Source organism: Muntiacus reevesi, chromosome 8, assembly GCF_963930625.1.
Source record: "Muntiacus reevesi chromosome 8, mMunRee1.1, whole genome shotgun sequence".
Taxonomy (NCBI): domain Eukaryota; kingdom Metazoa; phylum Chordata; class Mammalia; order Artiodactyla; family Cervidae; genus Muntiacus; species Muntiacus reevesi.
In genome coordinates this window covers 10,360,778-10,383,186 of record NC_089256.1, presented here as the reverse complement: position 1 = coordinate 10,383,186, position 22,409 = coordinate 10,360,778, and the positions used below count along the sequence as shown (strand labels likewise).

At 50.0% G+C, this 22,409-nt stretch overlaps 1 non-coding gene across 1 annotated transcript; it reads right to left on the bottom strand.

The window, feature by feature from the left end:
- Positions 1–300: 300 nt before the first annotated feature.
- LOC136173886 (small nucleolar RNA SNORA28) lies at positions 301–426 on the bottom strand. The gene has a single exon (XR_010664352.1). It is a non-coding gene; the product is annotated as a small nucleolar RNA SNORA28 (small nucleolar RNA).
- Between the last annotated feature and the right edge of the window lie 21,983 nt (positions 427–22,409).

The following is a 22,409-nucleotide window of genomic DNA, read 5'->3' as shown; positions in this document are numbered from 1 at the left end:
AACATTTAAAACCCTCCCCTAAGAAAACACTACCCATAATTCTAAAAGGGTTCATAAATCAAATTCACCCACTGTTTCACAGGTACGTCAGTCAGTCAAAGAAAAGCCAGTAAATATCAGTGGTATTAGCTATTTTAGTAAAACTAAGAGTTGGACACCACTTAAAATTAAGACCACAAGGTGACCTCAGTGAATCAAGTACTTAAAGCTAAAAGTTGGCACTCACGGCCCTCTCTCCCCACTCCTCATAAACTTATAAACAAAGGTATTCTCAGCTATGCTTCAGCCAAAAATTAGAACAGTGTTTAAGTCTACATAACGGCTAGTCTCACAGAGAGGAGAACACCGGAATAGGTTAGACTTTCTTGCTATAGCAAGCTCAAATTGTGTCAGACAATTTTGATTATCTGCCACAGAGTGTTGCTTGCATGCAAGTTGGATTCTTAACCACTGGACCACCAGGGAAATCCCTAAAGCTCTTTCTTAATTAATTTTTTATTGGAGTATAGTTAATTTACAATGTGGTATCTTTCTTTTTTAAAATTGAGGTGTAGTTGATTTACAGTGTTTCGTCTGTACAGCAAAGTGATTCAATTATTATTTCGTGATACACATATGTGATATATATGCCAATTATTTTTCGGATTCTTTTCCACTCTAGGTTATTATAAGATGTTGAATGTAGTTCCCTGTGCTGTACAGTAGGTCCTTCTCATTTATGTGCTTTATATATCGTAGTGTGTATCTTCAGTTTTTAAAGTGGTTTTCCCCAGTGATTCTAAAGTGCATCAGTGACTGACAACCTGAAGCCTAGAGGCACCTTTTTGTGCTCTAGCAACTGAGAGGAAACGATGAGGTAGAGGGAAGTTGTGAACAAGGAAGGGAGACTGGGGTTCCAGGCATGGCCTGGCTTTTCTTGGCTTTTCTTCTGTGAGATGGGGATGATGCTGGCTGTCTCATAGGGTTGTTTGAAATATCTGAGTGCCTGGCACAGAGTAAGTGCTTGTGATGGTTGGTTTTATGTGTCACGGTCTAGGTGATGGTACCAATTTTTTTGGTTCAACACCAGTCTAGATGTTGATATGAAGTTATTTTTTAGATGTGGTCAACCTTTAAATCAGTAGCATTGTGTAAAGCAGATTACCTCTCATTGTCTGAGTGGCCTTGAAACAGTTGAAGGCCTTGGGGGGAAATGAAGTCCTCCTGAGAGGAAGCAATTCTGTCTTTGGACTGAAGACTGCAGCGTGGATTCCTGCTGAAATTTTCAGCCTGCTGTCATGCCTTGTGCATATCAGGATTTCAGATTTGCCAGCCCCCAATTCCTTAAAATCAATCTCTCTTCCTCCCTCTCCTTCTTTCTCCCTGTTGGTTCTATTTCGCTGAAGAATTCTGACTAATACGAGTGCTCAATTAATGATAGGTACTGTTGTTACCATGTAATTGAATTCTGGCTATTTATTGCCTGAAACCAGCCTTAGCCAGAACTGTTAGATGGCGTTATCTCTTTATTCTCCTGAAACATGGAGATTCCCTGGTGTGGGGCGGAGGTGTCCCGAATCATGGGGCAAAGAGCCCCAGATCTGGGGCTGGGAGGCCTGGTTTTGGCTCCTGGCTGTGCCACCAACTCACTGTGTGATCTTAGGCAAGTCCCTTGCCTTCTTTGGGTTTTAGCTTCCTAAGTGGGTTGGGCTTGATGATGCATGAGAAGGTTTCTATCTCAGAGCCTCTGAATCTAGAATTTCCTCTGATGCTTTCATGTGCAGAGCAGGTTTCCTACCACCCTGTTAATTTATTACTGGAGTTTGGTTTCTGCTTCCTCAGTAGTTGTAGGTTGGGGCACTTGCCCTTTTGCTCAGGAGAGAGACTGAGTGACTGAGTCATGGCTGCCCCATCCCGGCTAAAAAGGATGCTTCAGATCTCACATCCAGGCCTCTAGGGACAGGGGTCCTGGCATAAGGGAAAACTGGACTTCTAGGGGTCTCTCCTGCTGGGATCCCCTTACCAAGTCTGCTCAGGTGCTCAGGGACCTTTCTTTCTCTGACAGTTTGCCCTGAACAGGCAGAGACCACACAGAACTGAATGCTCTTCCACAAATTCAGGTGTGAAAGAAACAGCACAACTGGTGGTCCTCTTCAGTTCTGTCTAATCCCGCACCTTGCCTAATGTCTGGGGTCTTGGCACATCAGTTCTCAGAAGTTACCGCCAAATTGCTTGCTCTCCCAGGCTGCATGGTCCCTTTGGGTCTGACATCTTTGCTTTGTCGTTGCCATGTTGGTGAATCTGGGAACCTGTTTCCAGGTCACAGATGTAGCCTGTGGTCATCTCCTCTGAGCATCTATCTGCTGCCTCCTTCAGGGAAACTTACTGAAACTTAGAGTCACGGAGCCTTTCCTGTGTGTGGGAGCTAAGGGTACCCAGCTCTGACTCCAACTTGGATGGCTACATTCTCCATCTGCAGGATGCAAGACCTTGACTTGCTGCAAAACTGCTGGTTTTTCTTGTTGCTGGGGTTGCCAGGCAACATTTCAGGAGAGCTCACACATTGCTTTCACCTTATACTCCGGTCTGCCCCGCCCCCTGGTGGAATTTGGCTGCCAGAGAAACCACTTGAGAGTGGCAACTCTTCACGGCCATTGCTGCCCAGGTCTGTGATGACTGGGAGGCTCTTCTCCTGTCCAGGGGGCATCAGCCAGCCTCTCAAAGCTGCAGACCTTGAGGATCCAGGGGTCCACATAGTTGTGGTCTCCTTGCAGCCAGACAGCGACCTCAGCAGAGGTGGGAGGTTGCCCCCTCGCTTTCTCTGCACTGGACCTGGTGACCTGGGCACAGATGTAGTGCTGCCTGTTGTCCTGGGCTCTTAGGACCCTCCTGAGGAGGACTCTTATGCCTCAGTCTATGGTTCCATAGGACCCTGCCATACATTCACGATGACCTAACTCTTAAGAAAGTTAGGTCATATTAGTTACGAGTCTGCTGTTAGACTCATTTGAAAAGACCCTGATGCTGGGAAAGATTGAGGGCAGGAGGAGAAGGGGACGACAGAGGATGAGATGGTTGGATGGCATCACTGAATCAGTGGACATGGGTTTGGGTAGACTCCAGGAGTTGGTGATGGACAGGGAGGCCTGGCGTGCTGTGGTTCATGGGGTCGCAAAGAGTCAGACACGACTGAGCGGCTGAACTGAACTGAACTGCTGTTAGTCACATATTAGTCATGAGTCTGCGGTTCACAATTGATGGAAACTCAACTGAAGCTGCCTCCTTGGTTTTTAAAAGAAATTTATTGGTTTATGTCACTGAAAACTCATCGCAGGTCTTCAGGTATGGCTTGAACCAGGAACTCAAACAATGTGGTTGGAATTCGGTCTCTTCTGTTTATTCTGCTTTCCAGTGTGTTGGTTTCACTCTCAAGCAGACTTTCTCCAGTTGGGTGTCCTCGTAAGTTCCAGGTTTATGTCTTCTCTAGAGCTGTCAGTCTTGGTGGAAAGAAAGCTTCTCTTTGCGCTCAGTGCCCGCACATTTCTGGAATTGGGTTTCCTTGCCTTAAGTCACTTGTCTGCCATTGAAGTAACCCCTGTGGGAGATGGGGGGTGAAATATACATGCCCTCCCATGAGAGTGGAGGCGGGAGTGTGTATGGCTCCATCTGAATTACTGGAATGAGAGTGAGGGAGAGTTGGCTCCCCCAGAAAAATCAAAGTTCTCTTAGGAGAAAGGAGAACAAATGCCAGGAAGGACCAAAATTTCAGATGTGTTCTACATCTAGGCCCATCTGCATCCCTGCATTGGGAGCAACTGAGGGTCATGCTGGGGTCCCATTAGAGATGAGGGATGAGGACCCCTCAGATGAGAGGCACAGAGAGCAAGGACTGTGAGAGCTCAGAGGAGTGAGTGAACATACATGTGAATCACTTGGGACCCTGTTAAAATGTACATTCTGACTCAAGGTCTTAGGTCAGTGCTTCTCAACCAGGGGTGACTTTGGCAGTACCCAGAGACCTTTTTCGTTGTCACAACTGAGGAAGGGGACTCTTGGCATCTAATGGGTGGAGACCAGGGCCGCTGCTTAACCCCCTCCAGCATACAGGTCAGCGCTTCACAACCAAGAATTACCTGGTCCAGAATGTCAGTAGTGCTGAGGTAGACTGGAGCTCACAGAACCATGGGAGGGCATTCCTAGCAGAGGATGTGGCCAAGTGAAGGTACTGCAGGAGAAAGTATCTGGTCAATGGGGGCAGGTCATAGGCAGCCTGGCAGGAGGGGAGGGTACATGTTAATAGCCCTAAAACCATGGATATCTGGGTTTCCTTTCAGGAAATCCTGAAGTCATCTACAACCTTGCGCCCTAGATGTGCTGGATCTGCCTCCTGTGAGCCTGAAGAAGAGACTGTAAGAAATGCAGCACTTAGGCCCCACCGCAGCTTTTCTGAATTAAAGTCTGCATTTTTAACAAGTCCCAGGTCATTTGCCTGCACATGAAAGTTGGATACAGAGTGACCTATAACAGCCCCTTCCCTGATAGCTCAGCTGGTAAAGAATCTACCTGCAATGCGGGAGACCCTGATTCAATTCCTGGGTCAGGAAGATCCCCTGGAGAAGGGATAGGTTACACTCCAGTACTTTTGGGCTTCCCTGGTGGCTTAGACGGTAAAGACTCTGCCTGCAATGTGGGAGACCTGGGTTCAGTCCCTGAGTTGGGAAGATCCCCTGGAGGAGGGCATGGCAACCCACTCCAGTATTCTTGCCTGGAGAATCCCCATGGGCAGAGGAGCCTGGTGGGCTACAATCCATGGGGTGGCAAAGAGTTGGACATGACTGAGTGACTAAGCACAGCACGTAACAGCCCTTTAGGATGAGGAGACCAACCAACTTGCATTTTTGGAGCACCTACTGTGTGCTCAGATTTGAATAAGGAGCTGACTTACCAGGAGTGTAGGTTTGGCCACAGAAAAGCAAAATGAACTCCAAGGGTCAAACCTTCTAATGGGGTGTGCCCAGCCTCACCATCCCACCTGCATCACTCCTGCATCCCCACGGCTGAGGCCTTCCCATAGGTGCTGATCTCAGCAGTCAGCTTTTGTAACAAGTGACCCTGATCCCTTCCTTGGTCAGCCAGTTGGACCTAGGGTAGCTCATGACCCCACGGTGGTCACTCCAGATGCTGGCCAGGTCAGCAACCTCTGCGGTAGCTGTCTTGACAGGATGAGCAGCCCAACAGTCACTCTCTTGGAAATTGGGAGTAGGAATTTTCAAGAGAGGCTGTTAATTTGCAGTGGGGGTGGCCACCAAATCCAGGAGGCAAACCAGTGGCCCAAGGGAGCAGTTGATAAAGCAGAGGGACGGGGGACTTGCAAAGGAAGCCAGAGTAGCGGTGGTGGGGATGCTGGGAGAGATTAGGCAGCTGAGGAGAGAGACAGGACCAGAGACCAGTGGAACCTCTGATCCGGACAGCAGTTCAGTCTCAAGACCACACAACTGAACCCCTTTTCTTTCCCTGGTCACACAGTCTAACTAAAACACAGTCATTGGACAGTTTATGCTTAATTGCTTTGTTAATACTTACAAATTTAAAAAGAGATAATAATATTCCAAGTGGAGGGAGGAACTTTTCAAATTAATTTCACTTTAGCTCACATACATTAATTTATATTAATGTATACTTCTCCCTTTTTTAAACAATGAGGAAGAAGAAGCCCCCTCTTCAGTGTTTTCTTTTCTTTTTAAAAAATTAGTTTTTTATTTGGTTGCATTGGATCTTCACTGCATCAGGCGGGCTTTCTCTAGTTGCGACAGGTGGCGGTTCCTCCTCTTTGCGGTGCACAGGCTTCTCAGTGCAGTGGCTTCTCTTGTTACCGAGCACTAGCTGTAGGCCCACAGGCTTCAGTAGTTGTGGCACGGGGGCTTTAGTTGCTTTATGGAGTGTGGGGTCTTCCCGAACTAGGGGCTGAACCCGTACCCCCTGCATTGGCAGGTGAATACTTATCCACTATACCACCAGGAAAGTCCTACATTTCCCTTTAAGAGTATTGTGTTAGCTGCCTCTCTAACAGCCATCTCTCCCTCTCTTCCTTCTTCAAAGAATCCTAATTTTCTTCAGTGATACAGGTAACTCAGATACTGCTGAGACCCTGGCCCCACTCCTGGGCAGACCACAGTTAGTCTGAGCCAGTCACAGTGCTCTCATCTTTTTGTCAGCAAATAGGAATAAGCATGTGGCTCAGTCCTGGCCCATGAGATGAGTGGGGAGTCTGCTGAGGGTTTCCGGGTAAGTGGTCCAGATTCCTAAGAAAGAACCTGGAAGAAATGGTTCCTTTTCCCATGGACTTTTAAAAATAACAGCTACAGTCTACAAAGGAGAAAGATGACAAGGAGCAGGACTCACACCCAAATCTTTGAGTAGCTACTCATAGCTAGGAGCCACTATTCTCCGAGTCTTCTCTTTCATGAGATAATAAAAACCTCATTGTAAAAGTTCTTTTTTAAAAAAATCCAAAAACATTGTAATTGATGCAAAGATACAACAGGTTATTATTAATAACAACCAGATTACTATAATCCTGAACCAGTAAAGATTTTAGAAGCTGTCTACCAATACAATTCTGCTCTTAAGTTCATACAATGGAAAGGGCATGAATGTGAAGTGTTTCTCTCCCAGGGCTGCTATTTACAAGCTGGGTGACCCTGCATAAATTATTTAATCTTGCTCAGCCTCACCTTCTTCATAGAGTAAAAGGAAATAAAATATAGAAATGGGAATTCAGTAAGATAATGTTGTATTATGTCTGGCACAGACTTTTTTATTGTTCAGTTGCTAAGTCATGTACAACTCTTTGTGACCCCGTGGACGGTAGCACGCCAAGCTCCTCTGTCCTCCACAGTCTCCCAGAGTTTGCTAAAATTCATATCCACTGAGTTGGTGATGCTATCTAACCATCTCACCCTCTGCTTCCCCTTTCTCCTTTTGCCTTCAATCTTTCCCAGCATCAGGGTCTTTTCCAATGAGTCAGCTTTTCACATCAGGTGGCCAAAGTAGTGGAGCTTCAGTTTCAGCATCAGCCCTTCCAGTAAATATTCAGGGTTGATTCCCTTTAGGATTGACTGGCTTGAACTCCTAGCAGTCCAAGGGACTCTCAAGAGTCTTCTTTAGCACCACAATTCAAAAGAGTCAGTTCTTTAGGGTTCAGCCTCCCTGGCTCAGACTGGGCACCCAGTAAAAACTAGCTCTTATGATTATCATTGAGATGAAAAGGGTATAATCTTTGCCTCAGTAGCATTACAATCAAAGACTATGGAAAAGACAAACATCCATTAAATACAAAGCAAGACCTGACAAATGAAAGGGCATGAAGTTGTAGGAGTACAGGGACATGTGCTCAGTGGTGAGAAAAGCTTGATGAACAAAAGGGGAGTTGGAATTGCAACTGATTTTTTTTTGGCTGAGCTCCCCATCTTTTGGGATCTTAGTTCCTTGACCAGGGATTGAACCCAGGCCATGACAGTGAAAGCTTGGAATCCTAACTACTAGGCCACCAGGGAACTCCCAATAGTTGATTTTTATAACGTTCTAAACTTTTCAAATGCCCTCAAAAAATCCATTGCCTAATTGCATAAAAGTTACTAAAATACATTATACATTTTATTATTTTATTTTATTATTCTTCAACCAGTGTTCTCTTTTTATAATGGTGAAAAACTTGGGCCCATCCTAAATGGCAGAGTTAAATAATTTAGACCACATCCACATGGCTGAATATCACACACTTGTTAAATAGTTGTGAAATGTGTAGCAAAATGGAAAAATGAAAGGAATTGATTTGTTAGTGGTCAGACTTTGGATGACTGTTGGCTTTTCATCCTATTTTAAAGTTGTCGTGATTATTAGAATATTGTGAGATGAAAGAAAATAAGTGTGCGGGAAAAAAGAAAGGAAAAGAAGTGGGAAGTTGAACGGGACTGGTTGCCGGGGTGTCCAGCTCTTTCTTAGGCACTGGCAGGTCCCCAGCACAGACCTTTTGTCACCCTGGGGACACCAGGATGTGGCAGGCACAACCGCTTCATTCGGCTACCATCCCTTCTTGAGTAGGTGGTGGTAAGCTTCAGAGTCCCCCTTGTCTGCAGAGGATATTAAGGCAGGAGGACTGATTGTGGCTTTTCTTTCTTAATCTTCTCATCAGTGAGGTTCTATACTGTTTGTTAAGTTTAAGTCGCTCAGTTATGTCCGACTCTGAGACCCCATGGAATTCTTCAGGCCAAAATACTGGAGTAGGTAACTCTTCCCTTCTTCAGGGGATCTTCCCAACCCAGGGATCGAACCCAGGTCTCTGGCATTGCAGGCGGATTCTTTACCAGTTGAGCCACCAGGGAAAACTGAATGCTAAAGTAGGAGAAAACCAGGTCGACCTGTTTTCCCTGAGCAGCTGTGTAGGGCCTGGGCTTAGGTGCTGTGTCAACAGGTAAACTGGAAACCTTTTCCTCTCCACCTAGGGAATCCCTGTGATGCTTTCCCCCTTCAGGGAACACTTTCGCTAGGCCCATGTCCGAAATCGGAGAGCCCTTTGAACTTACTTCCACTGAAGAGCGAGGGGCCTGTACCTGCAGTTTTGGACGGCGACCTGAGCCCTGGTGATTTAGAAGGTAAAGAATCCGCCCAGAATGCAGGAGACCTGGGTTCAATCCCTGGGTTGGGAAGATCCCCTGGAGAAGGGAATGGCAACCCACTCCAGTGTTCTGGCCTGCAGAATCCCCATGGACGGGGAAGCCTGGCGGGCTCAGTCCACGGGGTCGCGAAGGGTGGGACACGGCTAAGCGGCTAACTCACAGCCTGAGCCCAAGAGGGCCCCAACGGTGTAGCCGCAGGCGCGGGGCAGCCAGGCAGCGGGGGCCCGCTCTTGGGACAGCCAGGGTCGGCTCCAGCTTCTCTCTGGGGCCATCTGTAACGGGGGAGAGGGTGGGTCTCTGGTTGTCGCGGCGCAGGGGCGGGTCAGCGTCAGTACCCTCGGCGGGACGGGCTCAGCGCGTAATGGGGACCATGCCCGCCCTAATGCGAAGCAGCCGCCGCGCCCCGGACGAGAGCCTCTGAGATAAAACGGAAGCGCCGCAAGAGGCGCTTTGATTCCAATACGAAACAAATTATTCCTCCCGGAATGGAACAAAACAAGTCAGAGTGGAGTCTCACGGCCGTCATTCCAACCCGCAAGGCGTCTGCCGGCGGCCGTGGGGCCTGACGACCCCGCAAAGCTTCGCAGGGACGGTGCGCTGGGGGGCTACTCGCCCCCTGCACCGCGGCGGGGATGGGAATAGCGGGGTCCTGGCCCGCGGGGCTCCGAATCCTTCATGTCATTTGAGCACCCTGCTTCTGGGTGGGCTGCCGGTTGAGCCGAAATCGCTCTCAGGCCAGTGGTCTTCCAACTTGGGCTAGGGAATCCCAGAATCTTCCAGAAGGCTTGTTAAAAAGCATATAGCCAAGCCCTACCGCACAATTTCAGATTCCTAGGTGCGGTAGGATGGGGTTTGATAATTTGCACGTCCCAGGTAATGCTGGTGCTGCTCGTCCAGGCACACCACTTTGAGAACCATCGGACAAATATGGCATTCAGATGACTGAGTCCCCCAGAGGTCTACAGGGGGTCAACTATCCAGGAACTGCTCAAAGGACATCTGTCCAAAAGTGAACCAACCAAGTCCTGCTCCAAAGCTCCCTGGCTGGAATTTCCCAGCAGCCTGTGAGGGTAAGTGGGCAACTGCCAAAGGCCTGAAGAAAATTGATACCAGTTCTGGCTTTCTAGGCAGCTTCTCTGGGTGATGCTTCTGTTCCAGCTTCTTGGCCTCTAGAGAAGTTCCTGGCCTCTGTGTTGTCCTGCCTGGGCCCGAGGTTCCTAGTAGGGAGTGTGTGTGGGGGGGAGGGGAGTGGAGTATGCGGGGTGATCAGGTGGGTACTGGAGAGGAGGAGCAGTAATTCCTGCTGGGGTGATATCTCTGAGGTCCTGCCTGGCTTCATGGAACCCACTGAGAGACCTGGAAGAGTTAGACTTACCACGTCTGGAAGGAGTGCCTACACCCCCACTGATTCTCCAACTCCAGTGTGCACCACAGTCACCTGGAGGACTTGGATTGCTTCCCACCCCCACCTCCCACCCCTGAGTTGCTGATTCAATGGGTTTTTCAATAAGGTCCTAGGTGATGCTGATGATCTGGGTTCCACACTTTGAAAACAATTACACCAGGCTTTATTTGGCATCTTTAAACCCATAGTGTAGGAAATGGTAACCCATTCCAGTATTCTTGCCTGGAGAACCCCAAGGACAGAGGAGCCTGGCAGGCTACAATCCATGTGGTTTCAAGAGTCAGACATGACTTAGCGACTAAGAGAGAGAGAGAGAGAGAGAGAGAGAGAGAGAGAGAGAGAGAGAGAGAGAGAGAGAGAGAGAAGCCCTTAGTGTAGGGGCTTCCCAGGTGGCTCAGTGGTAAAGAATCCCCAGTGGTAAAGAACACAGGGTCAATCCCTGGGTGGGGAAGATCCTCTGGAGAAGGAAATGGCAACCCACTCCAGTATTATTGCTTGGGAAATTCCATGGACAGAGGAGCCAGGCAGGCTACATGTCCATGGGGTTGCAAAAAAGTTGGATGTGACATCGACTGAACAATAACAGCAACAAAGCCCTTAGTGTAGCTGCAAAGTGGTCATGGTGTGTGTGCTCAGCCCCACCCTCCGTACATCCTTCATCAGTCACTGGCCTTTGTGTTGACTACCTTTCCAGCTTTCAGAAGCAGTTTGGTCTTGCTCTCTGTGCTGTCTGGTTCTTGGGGCAGGAACAGCTCTCAGGGTGATTCAGGCATGGGAAGAGCAGCATTCCCCACTCCCATTCTTGCCCACACCCAGGGACGACAGCTCCCTTCTCCTTCCTGCTATCCCTCACCCTCTAGGTGTGCTTGAATCCTAGTTGGGGTGGAGGCAGGGGCTGGAAAGGACCCTTTAATGTACCGCTTTGGATCCATGCAAGGCCAGGCCTAGAGGGGTCACTGTTGCTCTTCTGCCAGCAACAGAATGTCTGGGGAGTGATGCCTTCCCCTCCCCTGCTTTGTACATTATAGCGATTTATGAAATATTTGCTGTTCAGCTAATTAACTGTTTAGGGAAACTTAGCAGAAGGGGAAACAAAACAAAATGAAGACCTTCCTCAAGTTTTCCATGGACTAGGACCAGGTGTTTGTTTGGTATATTTTTGGTCATCTTGCACACCTTGTGGGATTTTAGTTTCTGGCCCAGGGATTGAACCCAGGCCCACTGCAGTGAAAGCACCAAGTCTTAACCACTGGCCCATCAGGGAATTCCCTAGGACAAGGTTTTGATCAGCATCCTTCAGCTTGGCTAAGGAGGCAAGGTCTCTCCTTTTTAGTCTCCTGTGTCAGAGGCTCCTGGGTGGGAACCCTGAAGCACAGACGTGGGGTGGGAGCCAGCAAGGTCAGTGTGCTTCGGTGCTGGGAGCTTTGGGACTACCCCAGCAAGCTGGAGACCTTGGAAAAGAAAGGGTAGGTTAGTCCTTGGGGGGCAGGGGTCAACCAAAGCCACAGGGAGGCATCTGTTGGTTTTTGTTGCTCAGGATCTCCAGAAAAGGCAAGTTTCTTTAGGAATGTAACAACATTTGCACCAAGAGGTTTAGAGAATGTCAAATGTGAATAATCATGGCATTTAACATTGGGATTAGGATGTCAGTCTCCAATTTAGATGAAAATAAGCCATGTGCAACCCATTAGGTTTTCATACTTTTCCTCTTAATTAGTTGTACTTTGAAACTGTGTATTTAGGAAATGGCTAAATTAGCTCTAGGTTCTTTATTTAGTTATCGCTATTGTGTGTTGGAATCACCAGGGTTGCTTTGAAAAATCCTGATGCCCTGCTTACATCCCATATATGGAGCCTGGACACAATGTTTTTTAAGGCTCCCCGGGTGATTTTTGGAGTGCAGCTAGCATCAAGAAGCCCTGAGTTACTGACTGAGTAGTTGGAGGGGCCGAGCTGAAACAAATTAGGCTTTTGGGGGTGTCTGCTTAGCCTACAATGAGCACCATGACTGCTCTCTCCCTGTAGGGAGGAGCCATCCAAAATTATAAGATACCCCCACCCCCTACCCCGTCCCTCACCAACAGTTCCAGTTGACAGGACCGAACCCTGGTAGGCCAGTTTCTCTCTCTTTCAAAGGAAAAGAGAATTGGGATTCAGAGATTTGAGCTATGACTAGGCTCCTCCCTAGAATGCAGCAGAGGAGAGGCCTGTTCAGAGCAACAAGAAAAGTCAGTCTGTACAGGAAATCTACCTGGGTTCGTGCCATCACCTCTGCCTCTTTCTTGACAATCTCACCCCACCCTCTCTGTTTGGTTTAAGCCAGCTCTAGTGGGCTTATGTTACTTATGACCAAAGAGGCCCGACACACGCACAGGCAACAGTACAACAAAAGCACACAGAAACAAACATGTATTCACACCCCCAACTCCCACCACGTACGCACACACACACTCTCACACACACATCCGGTGTTTGAATCAGGCTCTTTGTAACTCCATGTGGTCCCAATGGAAGATTCTTTGGAATCTGTATTTTCCGGTGTCCACTAGGAGAAACCTCAGCTTTCAATTCAATTGGGAACAGCAGTGGTTCCGTAATGTGGCTCCATGGGCTTCATCAGAATCACCTGGAGAAAATGACTTAGAGATGCACATACATAGATCACCAAGCACCAGCCACAGAGAAGCAAAAGCTGCCCCGTATGAAGAGGATCATGAAATCTGCCCTTTAAAATCTTTGTGAGATTTTGATATGTATTTGCACCTACTGGGATCAGGCTGACTGAATTAATGTAATTTATGAAATTCCCTTTTAACCTCTTTTCTAATTGGAGGTTGTATCCCCCTATCATGTCTGGGAGACGTCTTTTGAAGTCATTTTGTTTGAGGGATGGATAAGATTCTATACGGATAGAATAGAGCCCAGTGAAGTTCAGGCTTGTTGAACTGGTCAAATGAATTAGATCATTTACTTTGCCTGTAGACACAACTCCCTCCCCACCAACACACACACACACACACACACACACACACAGCATTTGTATGTGTGAGTAAAGCAGCAAATGTACTTTTTATTTTAGAAACAAAAATATCATTTCTGACCCAACAATAGCCGGATCCCTGTGAATGAAGGGTTTGCATATTTTCCTGTTTTAACGGTTCTAGTATAAACAGCCCAAGCCCAGGCCTGATTGTCAGTAGGTCCTGAGCAGCCCAACCAGAGTGCTGGAAATGACTCCAGCCCTGAGAACCTGGACCCGGCTTAGTGCCAGGATTCAGCCTTGTGTTTAACAGTAGCAGTGGGGTCAGGAGTTGAGGGAGAGGGCAACTGCAGTGATCCCTGAGACCAAAGTAAATGCCTGAAGCAATAGCAGCAGCAGCTGCAGAGGCAGTAGCTATTATGCATTGAGAATTTCTTGGTTCAGGTACCAAGCTAAATGATGTAATCATTTAGTGGAATACTTAAAAAAAAAAAATCTCAGTGTGGTAGCATTATTATTGCAATTTTTTGAATGAGGTTCAGAGAGATTGAGCAGTTTTTATGAGGTCACACAGCTTCTAAAGGAAGATCCAGGATCCAGATAAATGCATGTTTGACTCCTGTTATAAGATACTGCACACAGAAACCCAGGTCTCAGCTACCTTCTTGAGTGCTAGCTGGGGATTCAGCGCTTTGGTCCTAGAAGCAGTCCGGGGCAGCTTTTCAGGCACATTCCTCATCCCTGTTTTCTTTCAGGACATTTCAACCAGCACCCCAGCTCCACTGGTCTCTGGCAGAGGGGAATAGCTGTCAGCAGGGTGTGGAAGGCTCTCTCCCAGCTCAAGGCAATTTCAAATTTCTGGGTGGATCCTTTGTGCCCTGAGAGTGGGACCACAACATTCCTTTTTGGGCTAGCAAAGGACTCAAAATTTTTTTTTAATCAACTATTGATTTTATATTTAATGACCAAGAGAGTGTGTTTCCTAGACCTGAAACAAAGTGGATTAGTGCCGTTATATTAAAAGATTATGGCTCACCTATCTGATGGATTATTAAACATTCATTGAAAATCATCTTTCAAAGGATCATATGTGGAGAAACCCTCGTAGTGAAAGGTAAAAAGAAGTAGTATACAAAATGGCAAATTCCATATAAAACATATTCTTGTAATTATGTAAATTAGATTTATTAAAATAGAAGATCAGAGGAAAGTCATCAAAATATTAACTGTGGTTACACAGTGGAGGAGGGGTGCGATCACTGTAATTTTTATTCTCTTTTTCTCAATTTTCTTTAATCTGCATTAGCTTTATAAATGAGAGAAAAAAATACAAAGTCCTGATATGTAGCACTGGAAGGGCACAGGTATGATTACTGAATAATTTTTATCCCACCTTGGACTTCAGCAGGCGGAAGAGTCTTCCCACCGCACTGCCCAGGGCTTATTTTCAAGAGGAAGGATGGCTGCTCCGTCTCCGCTCGGCAGACTCCGGGCAAGGCCGCGAGCTGTATAGACTGGGGACCGGTCCTTGCGGATCTTTGAAGCACCCCTAATCTGGTTGAGGAGACGAGTGTACTGCGAGAGACAGAGGTAGCCTGGCGCCAGGGCGACCATCCAGTGGAGCTGGAAGTCGAGCGGAGTGGAGGGCAGTGTTTTCTGGGTCTTGACCCAGGGGTGCCAATGAATGCCATGATGCCGAAAATAAAGGAGCCTGAGCACAGTCTGGGGTTCTCTTCGGAGTCCGCCAATGGCCTGCTGTGACGCGCCTGGTGGGCGCCTGTAGATTGTGGCGTCCCGCCCCACTCCCCGGTGAGTTCGGGATCCGGACAGAAACCCCAGGTCAGTTAGATTGCCAGCACAGAGCTTTGGCTTTCTGAGCTACTCCGGCTTGGAGCACGCAGTGTCCGGTGCCAGCGGGGAGCAGGGACCAGAAGCTGAGAGGTACCGGCAGTGGTTGAAGGCGCGTCGGCCACTCCCGGGATCCGGCGAGAGTGGTGTCACCCACTCGGCGCAGTGGGGTTGTCTTGTCTTGCGCGAAACCCTCTCGTCGGCTCAGCTCCGGGGCCGCCGAGGGAAGCGGCGATTATGTCGTGTAAGGCCAGCAGAGGGCAGCCTCGAGGCTGTGAGGCCGCCGGGCGACCTCGCCACGCCGCAGGCTCCCTGCCAGCGCCCCGGCTCGGCGGGGTGCGGGCGGCCTTGGAGCCCGGAGCCCAGCGACCTCAGCCTGCCGGAGTCGGGCTCCGGGGCCCAAGGGCACCCGGAGAGACGTGGTCAAGCTGCAGCCCTCGGACAACTCCAGTCTCAGGAGTGCGAAGGCTTGGGGCCGGGAAACCAGATAACCCAGGAGAAGCAAAGCCCAACACACACAGAGAGGTTGCTATATAAGCAAGACGTTGCAAGCGTGTAGGAACCTTTTTAGTGATGTGGGTGAGAGCTAGAATAGTCTTCGCGTCCTTGGTGAGGGAAGTCAGAGGCTAAGAGCCGGGCGACTCCGAACCGCGCGCAGGAGACGGCGCAAGGAGGGACCTGGCGATCCGGGTTGGAGGCAGAGGAGCCGCAGTTTAGGATCCAGACTCGGCTGACTGGGGTTTCCCGCTCCGACCCCGGCCACTTCTCGGCTGTTGAATTTGGGGCAACTTACTGTACCTTTCTTGCCTCCGACTAATTACTTCTGTAAAATGGGCATGGTGGGCTCCGGGCTTTGCAGGGCTATTTGAGATTTGAGACAGCAGAATTCGTTCGTTACTGTTCCTGCTCTGGCACAACTCAGGGCTCCTGGGCTTGCGGGTGGGGTGAAAGGATCGCGCATTTGCTTGTCCTGGCTATCGCGAGGACGTAGGCCCGCCAGGCTTTGGGGACCCAGCTGGGCGTGGGCGGTCACACTTCTGGAATCTTCGGCGCCCCTCCCACGGTACTCCGGCGAGCCCTAAGCTCCCCTGCCCTGGGCACCGGGGTCACCGAGCTCCGGCAGAGCGCGCTTATCATCAAACGAATTGAGACCAGACACCCGGCGTGGTGGGTTTCTCGGGAAGCCTGGCCAAGGGCCAAGGCCAGCTGGGCCTGGGGGTAGCTTAGTGAGCTAAACAGGTCAACCTGGTGAGTGTCTAGCAAACACATCCACCTTTAACAAACTGGCCAGGTCTTTGGCTGGCCCGGGGCTCTCAGGGTCTGTGAAAACGTCACCCATTAACTTGCCTGGGCTTGTTTCCCCATTGAAAATTCGGAAGGACAGTATTCTCCACCTGAGTTGTAAAAATCGAGATTAGAAACCGTCAGTGCCTGTGTAAATGTGAGGTATAATTGCCACTCACCAGCAGCCGGCTCCGTCAGCGTCTAGATAGCCCGCGAACAGGACAGAGGCAAGATGAATGTTCAGATATATGCACAGGTATATCACACGTGTGTAGATGTGTCTGTCTCTCTAGGTTCAGATGCACACACGTGTGCATGTATATGCACGCAGATACGGGATTCTCTCGCATAGATGTGTCTATGCACATTCCACATGCAGACGCTACTGTTTGTGTCTGAAGACAGAATGTGCAAACTGTTAAGCTGACCGTTTCTCTCAAACTGAGTCAGTGCCACCTGGGGAAGTAGGATCTCAGGTACTGCTCCTGGGTGCGAGAAAGCCCGGATCCGGTCAGCGCTTCGGCGCCGCTGAGCTCCTTTATCTCTCATCAGACGGCCGCTGGCCAGCTCCAGTTTCGATAAGGACCAGGATCCCCGAGTCGGCTGGAGGGAGCATGGGTGGAGAGAAGGAAGAGGTGGAGGGCGCTCCTGCACGCGAAGCCGGGGGACCTCACTTCCCTGGTCTGTCGCCTTTCCTTTTCCTCTCCAGGTCGCGTCTCTGTGGAAGATAAAAGTGGGGCCCGGATCTTCCATTCGGCTCTGGGAAGGCGGCCCAGGTCCCTATTCCACAAGCCATCATGAAGGGAGGGGAATCGAAGATTCGTCATCAGCTTGGGAAAACGTGCGGCTGCAGCGCTGGCCGGGGGCCCCAGGGCACAACCAGGTGTTCCTGGGAGGTGTGCAGCGTGGCTGCTGGAGACCCCTCCATCTGCTCATGCAGTCGCCGGGCTCATCTTCCCCTTCTTTCTTAGGAAAAGTTCTAAGCTGCGCGGCACTCCCATCACCTGCGTGTGTCTGCGGAGAAAGGGCCCCAGGCAAGTACCCTGGAATGCCAGAGGCTGCCGCCTTGCAAAGTCAGTACCGCCGCGGCTTGAGCTCCTCTGCGACCCACATTTCAAATCACAGAGAGAGCGGTAGGATAAGGTCACAAACGCTCTCCCATCACCACCGCAGACCGTTCCGCCGACAGGAGGGCATGACGCAGAAAATTTGAGGCCAAGAGCTAGAGGACCTGAGAGAGTGGCACAGTGGCTCCGCCGCGAAGGCAGGGCACGAGTTCGGATCCTGTTGGTCAACCGAGCCCAGCGGTCGCAAGCGCCAGAGATGCAGCAGAAGTTGCTCATAACTCCACTCCAGAGGATCAAGTCAGGAGAAGTCCGTCAGGGTGGGGAGCGGGCATGGCCCTCACCTCGCTCCTGGAGTCCTTAAGTAGGAAAATCTAATGCTGGTGGGGCTGGGTCCAGGAAATTTAGTGGCTGAAGACGCTGGGCAAGTTGAGAAACGCGGGTCCGTGCCTCAGTTGGGCCTGGGGGTTGGGGAGCAGCCCGTGGCCGAGTAGCCCCATTCCAGCAAGGCCGGCCTGTTGGAAGTGGCCAGTGGACGGCCCCGCGGCCCCCTCCCTCGGGATTCCACAGGGCTCTGACCCGGCCTTTATCTTGGCGCGGTCAGCAGTCGTAGGGGCTTCAGGAAAGAAGACAAAGGCCCGGTGTCACTGCGGGCGGGGGCTCGGTTTCCTGACTCTGTTCACACTCAGACTTTTAGGACTTGTTGCGGGGAGACTTTTAAAAATATGTGTCGAATTTCCTTCTTTCTCCCTAGAAACAAACAAAAAAGCAAGAAGCACATTCCCCTTTCCTGCTCGTCCATTAAGATTCCCGGGATCCTGTCCTTTTCTTCCTCTGCCTAAAGAATACTTTCCGTGGAGAATTTGGGAAAGGTTTTATTTTGTTCGGTTTGATAGGGCCATTAATAAGGACGAGGGGTCAGGTTGTGCTCCTAACGAGGAGAAGCGGAGTCGGTCTCCCAACGTGGCGGGGACTCTGGCGGCCAATGCCGGGTGCGCTCCACCACCTCCGGGGACCATCAGGGCCTCCTTCGAACCCTGCCGGCTCTGCCGTCGGGGGCACCCTGAGATCGGATGGGTCTAACCCTTCTCCCCGAATTTGGTTTCGAACTGCTAGGTGGAGTCAGATCCGCTCCTGACTATCCGCGCTTGCAGCGCCGCCACCAGGCCCGCAAACAAGGAGGCTCCGGCGCCCAGGTGGGTGTGCGGAGCCGCGGCACCATGCGGTCCTCGCTGCCACCTGCGGGCAGCGTGTCTGCCCGCCGAAGCTCGACCAACCCGCTTCCTGCGTTTACCCTCAGGTTTCCCGATTCTCCGCAAAGACCGATGGCACCCTCTCCCGCAAGCTGATCTTCGTCAGCTCCCGCCAGGTGGCTACGTATTGTTTTTCTGAAAAAGGGGAGAAAATTTCTAACAGCATCGCGTTCCAGAGGGAGGTGCCTGAGGGCGGGAGGCGTCTGCCCCAGAGCTTTAGAGTGGCGGCTGTGTCCGGAACCAAGCGCCTGAGTCAGTGTCATTTCGCAGGTCAGCGGGCCTTTCTCAGAGAAAACCTCATGCATCGAAGAGCGCCTTAGGAGAAGCGAGAGGGCGGTTGGGGGAGCCCTGAACTGGGCTCTCGGTCTGTGCCTCCAGGACTCGGGTATTCCCTGCAACAGCACGCAGCTCAGACCTAGGGTTAAGGGGCTGGGTCAGGGTGGAAGCAGTCCGCGGAGCCCCGCCGCGGGAAGGTGATCGGTGGCCCGGGCTCTTGGGGCACGTGTGGGTGGCCATAGCCGCTTCGTTTGAAGGTCAGACCCCACAGTTACTACCTAAGGCTTTTCCTTCTTCCTCCCTCCCTCCTCCTCCCCTCTCCTTTTCTTCCTTTTCTCCATCCATTCTCTTTCTTTCCTTCTTCTTTCAGTAGGGGAAGGAAAACCATATTGACCATCTACTGTAAACTGGGCGCTTTGACAGTAGAACATTTAATTATTTTAATAACCCTGCAAGGTATATATATTTTTCTATTTTACAGATGAGAAAACTGAAATTTAGAATTATTATTATTTTTTGACTAACATCCCACAGTTATTAAAAGAGGTCAGTGGCCTCCACACTAGTCCTTCCAGGCTGAACAGCCTCTGTCATTGCCTCATCCTGCACTTCCCTGGGGTGACCTGGTCCCAGGGCAGGTTTGTGAGAGCTTACCACCGAGCTGGAGCCTGCCAGCAAACAGCTGGCAGAACAGAAGTTTCCAGAGTACAGTCAGTCCACGGCTCAGATCCAACCCTGTGCTTCCTTCTCCTCTGGCTGGCTTCCCCTTTATCCACTTAGCTCTCCAACACAGTCAGCAGGGCTGAACTGGGCTCGAAACTCTCAGGTCTCTCCTTAAAATTTCTGAGGCTGTTTGTCCCACAGACAGCTGGGTGACCTCTGGCTGGCCCCTTCTCGTCTCAGGACCCCAGATTCCTTAAATGTAAACAAGATTTGGGGTTTCTGGGGCCCAGACACTCTTGTGACACAGTGGAGCCCTCTCTCCAGAAAGCAGAAAGCCAATCAGACCATTTAGTTTCAAGAATCCTTCACTTCTGGCACTCCCTAACACACACTTGGGGGCATGAAGACCCTTTCCAACCACTCCAGGCCTCTGGTCCCCACCACAGAGGAGAGGTGAAGGCTCCTGGGCCCATCTCTTCCTATAGGTTCCACAGGCTACTCCCAGAAGTAGGGGCTGACCTGTGGAGGCAGCAAGACAGAGAAGGCATAGTCACCATCAGCTTACAGAGTGGGAGCACTGCAGGACTCCTGAGCCTGACCAAGCCACTTCCTGGCCCCTGACCCGCTCCTGGAGACCACGAGCCTGGCTCAGCAGTTCCAGTACTCCAAAGCTCCATTAAGGGAAGAGCTTATTCACAGGCAGATGGTGTTGGGTCTGACCCAATTTCCTGGCCCATCCTCTCCTGCCCTTGTGGCTCCAAGAAGCCCTGGTCTGCCCCTGGTTTCCACCCACCACCAGGGGGCTCTTCCCAATCTGTAGCTCTAGCCTCAGAAGGTGAGAGGCGCAGACAAGGATCCAAGGGCACCTAACCCTAAGGTGAAAGGTCTTGGGCCTCCTGCCCACCTAAAGCCAGGATGCATGGCAGTGAATGCTTTATTTAGTAAAGGAGGAAACAGGTCCAGAACAGCCTCTAGAGTAGGGTGCAGGGCCATCTCAGGGAATCCCTTAGGTCCTCACCTTACAGGTACATATACTGCACTGGAAAAGATTTCTCCCAGGTCCCTCTGAGAATAGGACACTCCCCACCAGAACCCAAGTACTCTAGCGGAGCAGTTCTAGGGTGTGGGATGGACCAAGAATTTGTGTGTAAATGTGATGGGGGGGGGGCCCTCATCTTGTCAGTGCTGAGTGTGAGGATGTTTACATGCATACAAGTACACACGTACTCCTCATTCAAGGCCATGTGTAGCAACTCATTATCCAGGACATGCTGAAATTGTCAGCGTATTTGTATCAAACTATTTACATAGTATTTACAATATACTCTGGCAGACATATATACATATACCCACGTGGTCTGGCCATCTAGACCAGACTGTATATGCTAAGGCATAATTGCTATGCACCAAGAACGCTCTTAAATAGTTTTGTCCTTGCTTAGGGAATTCCTTAGATCATCTTCTCTAACAGAAACTCAAAAGTGCAAAGAGGGAGAGGAAAGAAAGGAAATGAGAGATGAAGAAAGTCAACCATTGCCCCGAACTTGTAACACTGGGGGGAAATGACCAAACTATAGAGTTTTGCAGAAACTCCTGGGGCTGGAATTAGAGACAGATGTCTTCCTGCGGGCATCCATGGGGAAGTGGGGTATGATTTGGCTTCTTTCTCTCAACTCCTCCAATCCCTGTGTAGACCAGGAATTCCTCCCAGATTCTTTCATCTCATCCTCCAAACTGGGAGAGGCTACTGCTCTTTCCCCAGTTATGGGTGCCTCTCGCCTTTCAGTTCTTGGGGAAATGAGAGAAGGTCTGTCCTCCAGTGCTGGCCTAGGACAACTTTCCCATCTCATCAGGGGCTTTACCCAGATTTCCCGCCTCTGTTTTCTCTGCTTGGAATAGCAGTTGTGGGGTGCTGGGAGTCAGTCTTGGAACAGAGAGTCTCAACCGGCTAAAGCAAAGGCTCTGTGTGTACTCTGTTTTCATTCAGCAAACCAAGGTTACATACCAAGAACATAACTGCACATGTTACCAATGACTTATGAATGCAACACACACTGTGGTCCCAGGAAGCATTCCCTGAATTAGTGATATGATGAGTACAATGCCTAAAATACATGCCTTCTCCGAAGGTGAGTGTCAGACATAGACACCCCACTCCCTGTAACCAGGACACGACTTACACCATATACACACTCATTTACAGGAGGTATAGACTATACAACTGCCCATGAGATCGTTCACACCACAAAAAGCAAAGACAAGCATGCAGCAGTCCAATTTCTTTTCCGCTACTTACCTTAGTCAGCCAGACAAAATTGCAACAGGTTGCCAGAAACCCTGACACCAAGTCTGACCAGCCTCTTGGGCTTCTTGCCTGCCCCAGCTGGCTGAGTCGTATTTGCAGTGTGCTCTGGTCCTCCTGGTCCTGGCAGACTCCAGTCCTGGTCTCAGCGTGATGCCTTTCAGAAGCCCCACAGCTTCATCCTCCACCTTCCAGCCTCCCCAGGATGCCCAAGGAAGATGCCGGCAGCCCCTCCCAGGTTACTGGTTGGCCTAGATCTGTGGCTACTGCTGTACAGGCTGAGTCGGGGGCAGAGAGCAACACGTGGCTGGGCACCAGGTCCCGCTCAAGCTGAACCGCAGAGGGGGCGAGAGCAGGATAATACTTGTCATCCCACCAGAGAACTCACCGCTGACCACCTCTCATCCCCCTAGCAGTCTGCAATCCAGTCAAACGCCTGCCTGTGTGCCTGCACAGAAGTGCCAGTCTTAATTTGTTATTCGAAGAGTCTCAGTAAAGAAAAAGAGAGAGAAAAGATTAAATTTCTATAGCTACCTCTCTCTGATATCCCCATATTTCTTAAACATATGTCAAGGTAAATGAATTCTGACTATTAAAGATAAGGCAACCAGTCACTCATTACATTTGTACAGAGGTCTGCAGCTTACAAAGCATGACCACAACGAGGATTTTATCTA